Source organism: Phalacrocorax aristotelis, chromosome 4 (assembly GCF_949628215.1).
Source record: "Phalacrocorax aristotelis chromosome 4, bGulAri2.1, whole genome shotgun sequence".
Lineage (NCBI taxonomy): Eukaryota > Metazoa > Chordata > Aves > Suliformes > Phalacrocoracidae > Phalacrocorax > Phalacrocorax aristotelis.
This window is the reverse complement of record NC_134279.1, coordinates 84,731,419-84,741,678: the sequence shown is the minus strand read 5'-3', so window position 1 is coordinate 84,741,678 and position 10,260 is coordinate 84,731,419. Positions and strand designations below refer to the sequence as shown.

General features: G+C 59.1%; 1 long non-coding RNA gene across 3 annotated transcripts in view; it reads right to left on the bottom strand.

Annotated features, from left to right (window-relative positions):
* Window positions 1-1,359: 1,359 nt before the first annotated feature.
* Window positions 1,360-10,260, bottom strand: part of LOC142056866 (uncharacterized) — a 72,983-nt gene continuing 64,082 nt past the window's right edge. For all 3 annotated transcript variants that reach the window (XR_012660447.1, XR_012660448.1, XR_012660449.1), the window contains 4 exons: window positions 9,283-9,474; window positions 8,915-9,024; window positions 4,193-4,384; window positions 1,360-3,933 (listed from right to left, as the gene is read on the bottom strand). This is a non-coding gene — a long non-coding RNA (uncharacterized LOC142056866). The remainder of the gene's footprint in view (window positions 3,934-4,192; window positions 4,385-8,914; window positions 9,025-9,282; window positions 9,475-10,260) is intronic.

The window sequence follows — 10,260 nt, the reverse complement described above, 5'->3', positions numbered from 1 at the left end:
CAACACGGCCGCACGGCCAGCCGGCAGGCGCAACACCACAGCTCCCGGCACGCCGCCAGCCCGCCCTCCCCGCTCTCGGACCCTGCGGGCCACCGTCCCTCCCGCCGATGCACCCGGAAGCCCCACCGAGCCCTCAGCACAGCCTCGCTCTCCCCACCGCCCGCTACGGCTCCGACCCGGCGCTGCCCCGCCGCAGCCCTCCTCGGGGCTTGACCCGGGACGCAGCGCTCCACCACCCAGCCCCCACTCACCTCCTCCCTCGCTACAGTCGCAGCCCGCTGACGCTCTGCCACAGCTGCGCTCGGCTCACACTGGCCCCCCGGAGCCGGGCACCACCCCTTTTCCAGGGAGGAGCCGGCACCGTCAGCCCCACCGCCCGCACCTGGGGCCCCTCCATCCAGACCCCGCCCACAGCTGAGGCGCAGCAGCAACGGGGGGCCCCCTCCCCTCACCCCCACAGTGCACCACCTCCTCCCCTGGGCTCCATCACAGCCCCTTGCTCCACGCAAAGGGAGCGCAAACGCAGCCCTGAGGGCAAAGGAGAGGGCAGGTGTTTGTGCAGGCGCGCACGTAACAAGTCCCAGGAGCCATTCGTGGATCAGGGTCCCCAACGCTCCCCCTGCCCCAAGGCCACCTCGGCCGCCGTTGCCGCAGCCGCACGGAGCTGGTGTTGGCTGGGATAGTGCTCATTTTCTCCACAGCAGCTAGGAAGGGATACGTTTTGGATTTATGCTCAAAACACCGTTAATAATGTAGAGATGTTTTGGTTCTTGCTGAGCACTGCTTCCACAGTCAGGGCCTCTTCTGGTTCTCTCAGTGCCCCACCAGCAAGTAGGCTGGGAGAGGACACAGCTGGGAAAGCTTTCCCAGCTAACTGACCAAAGGGATATTCCATACCATTTGACATCATGCTCAGCACACGCAACTGGGGGAAGAAGGGGGAGTCCTTGGGGGGCGGGGGGGGCTACGGCATTTCTCTCCCTAAGTAACCGTTACACATGACAGAGCCCTGCTTTCCCAGAGGTGGCTCAACACCTGCCCGCCGAAAAGGAGGAGTGAATTAATTCCTTGCTTTGCTTCCACGCACAGCTTTTGCTTTACCTATTAAACAGTCTTGATCTCAACCCACGATTTTTCTCACTCTTACCCTTCCAGCTCTCTCCCCCAGCCCACTGAGGGTGGAGCGAGCAAGCAGCTCCCTGGTGCAGAGTTGCCAGCTGGGGCTAAGCCACGGCACGCGCTTGCCCTGGTTTGGCAGGGAACGGACCGTCCGTCGCCTGGCTCCTGGAGCGACGGGCTGCTGGGCAGGGGGGGAGGCCACCAAAGGTGAGGAGCAGGGCACAGGACAGTAGGAAGAGAGAAGAGAAGAGCGGCATCCGGCTGGACGGGGGCGGGGGGGCGCGTGTGCGTGTAGTGAGAAGGCACGAGGCAGGGAACAGGACGGCCAGAGAAGGACAGGGAGCCCGACGGAGCTGGAGATAAAAGCAGCAGAGAGAGGGGAAGAGAGGCAGCAGAAAGAGGGAAGAGCAGGACACAGACCAACAAAGAAGGAAGAGGAGCAGGCTGGAGACGCACAAAGAACCTGGGGCAGGCAGCACGACAGCGAGGGAGGAAAGAAGAATAGGGGCAGGAAGCTGGACCGAGCGCGATGGAGAAAGACAAGATAAGCGACAAGAACAGGGCAGAAAGGGAAGAATGAAGCCACGGGGACAGGGAGCCGAGACAGCCAACGACGGAGGGAAGGGGCCGGGGAGGGAACACCACAAAACAAACCACGGGGCTACGTGGTACAGAGCATGAGAAGGCAGAGAATTAAGAATTAGGGACAGGGAGCCAGAAAAACAACAACAAAACAACACCCAAAACAAAGGGAGATGGGGAGCAAAAGGAATCGCAATGCGTACAGAAAGAAGAGAGAAACAATTCTAAAACAGGGTCACGGGGAAGCCAGAGACAGCAAGATGGAGAAAGGACAAAAGCTACAGGCTACAGGGCAGAGAGGGAAGAATTAATGAATAGACACAGAGAGCTGGGCAGAAAGAGGTGGAGAAAGGCTGAAGATCACACGGCCGACAGGGAAGAGAGAAGAGAGGGAGGAATTTTAAAACCAGGGGCAAGAAGCCAGAGAGAGGGAGAGGGAGGCAACACTAAAATGGGGACAAGCCACAGGGCGGCGAGGAGGGAACCGATGAATAAGAACAGGAGACCAAAGAGAACACAACGTAGAATGGAAAAAAGGAACAGCGGCCCAACAGGGAAGGAGGAATTAAAGATCAGGCACCGGGAGGCAGACAGAGACAAATGAAGAAACAAGTGGGGGGAAAAAAAAAAACAAAAAACCACAACAACAGCAATGGGCTACAAAGACAGACAGAGAGGGAAGAAATAAAACATCGCAGCAAGGAGCTGGACAGAGAGAGATGAGGACAAACAAATAGCACGGGTCTACGTGACAGAGAACGTGGAATTAGAACACAGAGAGAGGGAGCCGGACAGAGAGAGAGGCCGAGAGAAAAATCTAGACGGGCTACAGCGGGCAGAGGCAGGAATTAAAACCTAGGGACAGGGAGCTGGACAGAGAGAGACGGAGATCCCAGGGAACAGCGGCGGGTGCAGGAAGAACAGGAATTCATGAATAGGGAAAGGGAGCTGGACAGAGAAGAACTCAGAAAGGCAAGAACAGTAGCAGGGTACAGAGCAGAGCAGACGAATTAAAAAGCGCGGCGGGAGCGTTGAGGCAGACAGAGAGAGATTAAGAAAAAAGTCACGGGCTACGTGGCAAAGCAGGAGGAATTCAGAAACGGGGATGGCAACCAAGGGAGAGTGAGCTGGTGAAGGATAACGGGCATTCAAAGTGAGGGACGGGGAGCTGCGGAAAGCGAGGCAGAGAAAAACAGAATCACAGAGAGAATCAAACAAAGCCAAAAAAGAAGAAACTGAACAACAGGAACAGGTGTAACCAAAGCGATGAAATCAACCAACCAGAGACGGTGTTCCATTACGGGAACATGGAGCGTACGAATCAGTGTATCTGTCGATCTGCATTTTAGTCACTAGGCGATCGTTAATGTCAGCAGAACAACAGACAACGTGCTTCTGTCAGAAAAGGATGACAAAACGCGGTTTCGTGGAGCGGACTGAGAAAACTAGCCAAGATTAAGAGCCAAGAAGGCAAAAGGCAATTCTGGCAGGGGGAGATCGCGACCACCGACTCACGGACCACCACCGAGCCTGCGCAGTAATTTACATACGGAACGAGCAAGTTTGTACCGATCAGTAGACAGGACAATAATGAATATGTATGAATGCGTAAAAGTTTGATCTACAAATTGTAGGGGAAAGGTGTGTCAGGTACGCACGCCAGGAGGAGCGATTCCCCGTGCGTCTGGCGCCGTGAATAAACAACGCCTGCTCTTCAATACTAAATTGGCGTTGAGGAGTTGTTTCCGATTTTACCGCGTTTTTCGGTAACGCAGGGAGTCAGGCCAAGAGGGCCAGAGAAAGACAAAATACCGACAGGCTACAGGACAGAGCAGGAGGAATAAAAAAATAAAAACGGAGCCAGAGCCAGAGCCAGGCAGAGAGAGGCGGAGAAAGAAAAAGTAGCCACAGGCTACAGGACAGAGAGAGGGAGGACTGAAAAGACGGGGAGGCAGGGAGCCACTCAGAGCGAGATGGAGAAAGAAGGTGCGGGGGGGGGCGGAAAAAAAAAAAAAAAAAAAAATTTTGCAGCAGGTAAGGAAAGAGAGGGGGCCAGGGGAGAGACAGGGAGGGCCCAGGATGCACAAGAGAGGCAACGGGGCCCCAGTGGCCCAGGACTCACCGCGACTCTCGCTCTCAGCGCTGCTGGCACAATTTAGCCGTTCGGATGCTTCTTTCCCCTCCTCTCCTCCCTGCCTCTTCTGCAGCTCCAGACTCTAGGCCGACCTCCACCTAAAGAGGATGCGTGGGTGTCTTACCGCTCTTACGAGATGAGGCTTCCTCGGCACGTAGCCTAGCTCGCTCGTGCACTACACGCCCGTACCCAACTCCGGGTTACGCGTACAGACCCTGCGGTGCACGTTGGTGGCCTGGTCCCGCTGCGGGCTATGAAGGGGGATCCTTCCTCCCTCACCTGCAGGGACAGGCTCTCTCTTGCCTGCAGCAGGAAGGCAGCTGGCAGCCAGAGCGCCTTCAGTTTCTTCTGCTTTACCTTTCGTCGGCGTCTCCAGCTTCAGCCGAGGCAGCTCCTGTCCACAGCCGGGAAGGGCTCTGTGTGTCCCTTTTCGCCCCGGCGCTGCGAGGATGGCAAAGCCGGGCAGAGAGAAGCCACGCAAGCCTGAGACGGCCGCAGTCGACGGCGTCCCCGGGGGAAGGACAGACAACCACGTCCTCAGCACGGTCTCTGGGAGAGGGAAAGAAGGAACAGCGACCGTCATTACCGTCGACCGACCCTGACCAAAGCCCCTCCTTGCGCAGGGGCTTCTGGACACACCGCCCCTTCCCCGCGCTACTGCTACGGGCCCCTGCGCCGAGGGGGAATCCAGTGCGCTTGAGGGCCGGCTCGCTGCCTTCACGACAGGGCCTGGGGGCGGCCAAGGGCTACGCAGCACGCTTCAGGGGAGGTGCCGGGGCTGGGGGCAGGCGCACGGGGCAAGGGGGGGCCAGGGGAGGCTGAGCGGGAGCTCCGGCGAGCCGGGGAGGCGGCCATCATCTGCGCCCTGGGCAGGGGGAAAAGGTCCTCCTCCTTTCCCTCTTCCCTTCTGTCAGCTCCCGGGGAACTCACCGCTTCTCGGGGAGCGGCCGCACCCGGAAGCCCCCAGAAATCAACACGAATCCAACCCCAAAAATACACCGCGCCGACCGTACGCGGCACGGCCGCCCGGCACCCGAGCGCCGGAAGACCGCGCCTCCCGCCACGCCCCGGCGAGCCACGTGACAGGGCCGGCAGCCACTGCGCCAGGACTACACCTCCCGGCATGCTCTGCGGCACAACACGGCCGCCCCGGCAGCCGCGCCCCACAAGGACTACACCTCCCGGCATGCTCTGCGGCACAACACGGCCGCCCCGGCAGCCGCGCCCCACGAGGACTACAGCTCCCGCCATGCTCTGCGGCACAACACGGCCGCACGGCCAGCCGGCAGGCGCAACACCACAGCTCCCGGCACGCCGCCAGCCCGCCCTCCCCGCTCTCGGACCCTGCGGGCCACCGTCCCTCCCGCCGATGCACCCGGAAGCCCCACCGAGCCCTCAGCACAGCCTCGCTCTCCCCACCGCCCGCTCCGGCTCCGACCCGGCGCTGCCCCGCCGCAGCCCTCCTCGGGGCTTGACCCGGGACGCAGCGCTCCACCACCCAGCCCCCGCTCACCTCCTCCCTCGCTACAGTCGCAGCCCGCTGACGCTCGGCCACAGCTCCGCTCCGCCCTCGGCTCACACTGGCCCCCCGGAGCCGGGCACCACCCCTTTTCCAGGGAGGAGCCGGCACCGTCAGCCCCACCGCCCGCACCTGGGGCCCCTCCATCCAGACCCCGCCCACAGCTGAGGCGCAGCAGCAACGGGGGGCCCCCTCCCCTCACCCCCACAGTGCACCACCTCCTCCCCTGGGCTCCATCACAGCCCCTTGCTCCACGCAAAGGGAGCGCAAACGCAGCCCTGAGGGCAAAGGAGAGGGCAGGTGTTTGTGCAGGCGCGCACGTAACAAGTCCCAGGAGCCATTCGTGGATCAGGGTCCCCAACGCTCCCCCTGCCCCAAGGCCACCTCGGCCGCCGTTGCCGCAGCCGCACGGAGCTGGTGTTGGCTGGGATAGTGCTCATTTTCTCCACAGCAGCTAGGAAGGGATACGTTTTGGATTTATGCTCAAAACACCGTTAATAATGTAGAGATGTTTTGGTTCTTGCTGAGCACTGCTTCCACAGTCAGGGCCTCTTCTGGTTCTCTCAGTGCCCCACCAGCAAGTAGGCTGGGAGAGGACACAGCTGGGAAAGCTTTCCCAGCTAACTGACCAAAGGGATATTCCATACCATTTGACATCATGCTCAGCACACGCAACTGGGGGAAGAAGGGGGAGTCCTTGGGGGGCGGGGGGGGCTACGGCATTTCTCTCCCTAAGTAACCGTTACACATGACAGAGCCCTGCTTTCCCAGAGGTGGCTCAACACCTGCCCGCCGAAAAGGAGGAGTGAATTAATTCCTTGCTTTGCTTCCACGCACAGCTTTTGCTTTACCTATTAAACAGTCTTGATCTCAACCCATGATTTTTCTCACTCTTACCCTTCCAGCTCTCTCCCCCAGCCCACTGAGGGTGGAGCGAGCAAGCAGCTCCCTGGTGCAGAGTTGCCAGCTGGGGCTAAGCCACGGCACACGCTTGCCCTGGTTTGGCAGGGAACGGACCGTCCGTCGCCTGGCTCCTGGAGCGACGGGCTGCTGGGCAGGGGGGGAGGCCACCAAAGGTGAGGAGCAGGGCACAGGACAGTAGGAAGAGAGAAGAGAAGAGCGGCATCCGGCTGGACGGGGGCGGGGGGGCGCGTGTGCGTGTAGTGAGAAGGCACGAGGCAGGGAACAGGACGGCCAGAGAAGGACAGGGAGCCCGACGGAGCTGGAGATAAAAGCAGCAGAGAGAGGGGAAGAGAGGCAGCAGAAAGAGGGAAGAGCAGGACACAGACCAACAAAGAAGGAAGAGGAGCAGGCTGGAGACGCACAAAGAACCTGGGGCAGGCAGCACGACAGCGAGGGAGGAAAGAAGAATAGGGGCAGGAAGCTGGACCGAGCGCGATGGAGAAAGACAAGATAAGCGACAAGAACAGGGCAGAAAGGGAAGAATGAAGCCACGGGGACAGGGAGCCGAGACAGCCAACGACGGAGGGAAGGGGCCGGGGAGGGAACACCACAAAACAAACCACGGGGCTACGTGGTACAGAGCATGAGAAGGCAGAGAATTAAGAATTAGGGACAGGGAGCCAGAAAAACAACAACAAAACAACACCCAAAACAAAGGGAGATGGGGAGCAAAAGGAATCGCAATGCGTACAGAAAGAAGAGAGAAACAATTCTAAAACAGGGTCACGGGGAAGCCAGAGACAGCAAGATGGAGAAAGGACAAAAGCTACAGGCTACAGGGCAGAGAGGGAAGAATTAATGAATAGACACAGAGAGCTGGGCAGAAAGAGGTGGAGAAAGGCTGAAGATCACACGGCCGACAGGGAAGAGAGAAGAGAGGGAGGAATTTTAAAAACAGGGGCAAGAAGCCAGAGAGAGGGAGAGGGAGGCAACACTAAAATGGGGACAAGCCACAGGGCGGCGAGGAGGGAACCGATGAATAAGAACAGGAGACCAAAGAGAACACAACGTAGAATGGAAAAAAGGAACAGCGGCCCAACAGGGAAGGAGGAATTAAAGATCAGGCACCGGGAGGCAGGCAGAGACAAATGAAGAAACAAGTGGGGGGAAAAAAAAAAAACAAAAAACCACAACAACAGCAATGGGCTACAAAGACAGACAGAGAGGGAAGAAATAAAACATAGCAGCAAGGAGCTGGACAGAGAGAGATGAGGACAAACAAATAGCACGGGTCTACGTGACAGAGAACGTGGAATTAGAACACAGAGAGAGGGAGCCGGACAGAGAGAGAGGCCGAGAGAAAAATCTAGACGGGCTACAGCGGGCAGAGGCAGGAATTAAAACCTAGGGACAGGGAGCTGGACAGAGAGAGACGGAGATCCCAGGGAACAGCGGCGGGTGCAGGAAGAACAGGAATTCATGAATAGGGAAAGGGAGCTGGACAGAGAAGAACTCAGAAAGGCAAGAACAGTAGCAGGGTACAGAGCAGAGCAGACGAATTAAAAAGCGCGGCGGGAGCGTTGAGGCAGACAGAGAGAGATTAAGAAAAAAGTCACGGGCTACGTGGCAAAGCAGGAGGAATTCAGAAACGGGGATGGCAACCAAGGGAGAGTGAGCTGGTGAAGGATAACGGGCATTCAAAGTGAGGGACGGGGAGCTGCGGAAAGCGAGGCAGAGAAAAACAGAATCACAGAGAGAATCAAACAAAGCCAAAAAAGAAGAAACTGAACAACAGGAACAGGTGTAACCAAAGCGATGAAATCAACCAACCAGAGACGGTGTTCCATTACGGGAACATGGAGCGTACGAATCAGTGTATCTGTCGATCTGCATTTTAGTCACTAGGCGATCGTTAATGTCAGCAGAACAACAGACAACGTGCTTCTGTCAGAAAAGGATGACAAAACGCGGTTTCGTGGAGCGGACTGAGAAAACTAGCCAAGATTAAGAGCCAAGAAGGCAAAAGGCAATTCTGGCAGGGGGAGATCGCGACCACCACCGAGCCTGCGCAGTAATTTACATACGGAACAAGCAAGTTTGTACCGATCGGTAGACAGGACAATAATGACTATGTATGAATACCTAAAATTTTGATCTACAAATTGTACGGGAAAGGTGTGTGAGGTACGCACGCCAGGAGGAGCGATCCCCCGTGCGTCTGGCGCCGTGAATAAACAACGCCTGCTCTTTAATACTAAATTGGCGTTGAGGAGTTGTTTCCGATTTTACCGCGTTTTTCGGTAACGCAGGGAGTCAGACCAAGAGGGCCAGAGAAAGACAAAATACCTACAGGCTACAGGACAGAGCAGGAGGAATAAAAAAATAAAAACGGAGCCAGAGCCAGAGCCAGGCAGAGAGAGGCGGAGAAAGAAAAAGTAGCCACAGGCTACAGGACAGAGAGAGGGAGGACTGAAAAGACGGGGAGGCAGGGAGCCACTCAGAGCGAGATGGAGAAAGAAGGTGCGGGGGGGGGCGGAAAAAAAAAAAAAAAAAAAAAATTTTGCAGCAGGTAAGGAAAGAGAGGGGGCCAGGGGAGAGACAGGGAGGGCCCAGGATGCACAAGAGAGGCAACGGGGCCCCAGTGGCCCAGGACTCACCGCGACTCTCGCTCTCAGCGCTGCTGGCACAATTTAGCCGTTCGGATGCTTCTTTCCCCTCCTCTCCTCCCTGCCTCTTCTGCAGCTCCAGACTCTAGGCCGACCTCCACCTAAAGAGGATACGTGGGTGTCTTACCGCTCTTACGAGATGAGGCTTCCTCGGCACGTAGCCTAGCTCGCTCGTGCACTACACGCCCGTACCCAACTCCGGGTTACGCGTACAGACCCTGCGGTGCACGTTGGTGGCCTGTCCCGCTGCGGGCTATGAAGGGGGATCCTTCCTCCCTCACCTGCAGGGACAGGCTCTCTCTTGCCTGCAGCAGGAAGGCAGCTGGCAGCCAGAGCGCCTTCAGTTTCTTCTGCTTTACCTTTCGTCGGCGTCTCCAGCTTCAGCCGAGGCAGCTCCTGTCCACAGCCGGGAAGGGCTCTGTGTGTCCCTTTTCGCCCCGGCGCTGCGAGGATGGCAAAGCCGGGCAGAGAGAAGCCACGCAAGCCTGAGACGGCCGCAGTCGACGGCGTCCCCGGGGGAAGGACAGACAACCACGTCCTCAGCACGGTCTCTGGGAGAGGGAAAGAAGGAACAGCGACCGTCATTACCGTCGATCGACCCTGACCAAAGCCCCTCCTTGCGCAGGGGCTTCTGGACACACCGCCCCTTCCCCGCGCTACTGCTACGGGCCCCTGCGCCGAGGGGGAATCCAGTGCGCTTGAGGGCCGGCTCGCTGCCTTCACGACAGGGCCTGGGGGCGGCCAAGGGCTACGCAGCACGCTTCAGGGGAGGTGCCGGGGCTGGGGGCAGGCGCACGGGGCAAGGGGGGGCCAGGGGAGGCTGAGCGGGAGCTCCGGCGAGCCGGGGAGGCGGCCATCATCTGCGCCCTGGGCAGGGGGAAAAGGTCCTCCTCCTTTCCCTCTTCCCTTCTGTCAGCTCCCGGGGAACTCACCGCTTCTCGGGGAGCGGCCGCACCCGGAAGCCCCCAGAAATCAACACGAATCCAACCCCAAAAATACACCGCGCCGACCGTACGCGGCACGGCCGCCCGGCACCCGAGCGCCGGAAGACCGCGCCTCCCGCCACGCCCCGGCGAGCCACGTGACAGGGCCGGCAGCCACTGCGCCAGGACTACACCTCCCGGCATGCTCTGCGGCACAACACGGCCGCCCCGCAGCCGCGCCCCACAAGGACTACACCTCCCGGCATGCTCTGCGGCACAACACGGCCGCCCCGGCAGCCGCGCCCCACGAGGACTACAGCTCCCGCCATGCTCTGCGGCACAACACGGCCGCACGGCCAGCCGGCAGGCGCAACACCACAGCTCCCGGCACGCCGCCAGCCCGCCCTCCCCGCT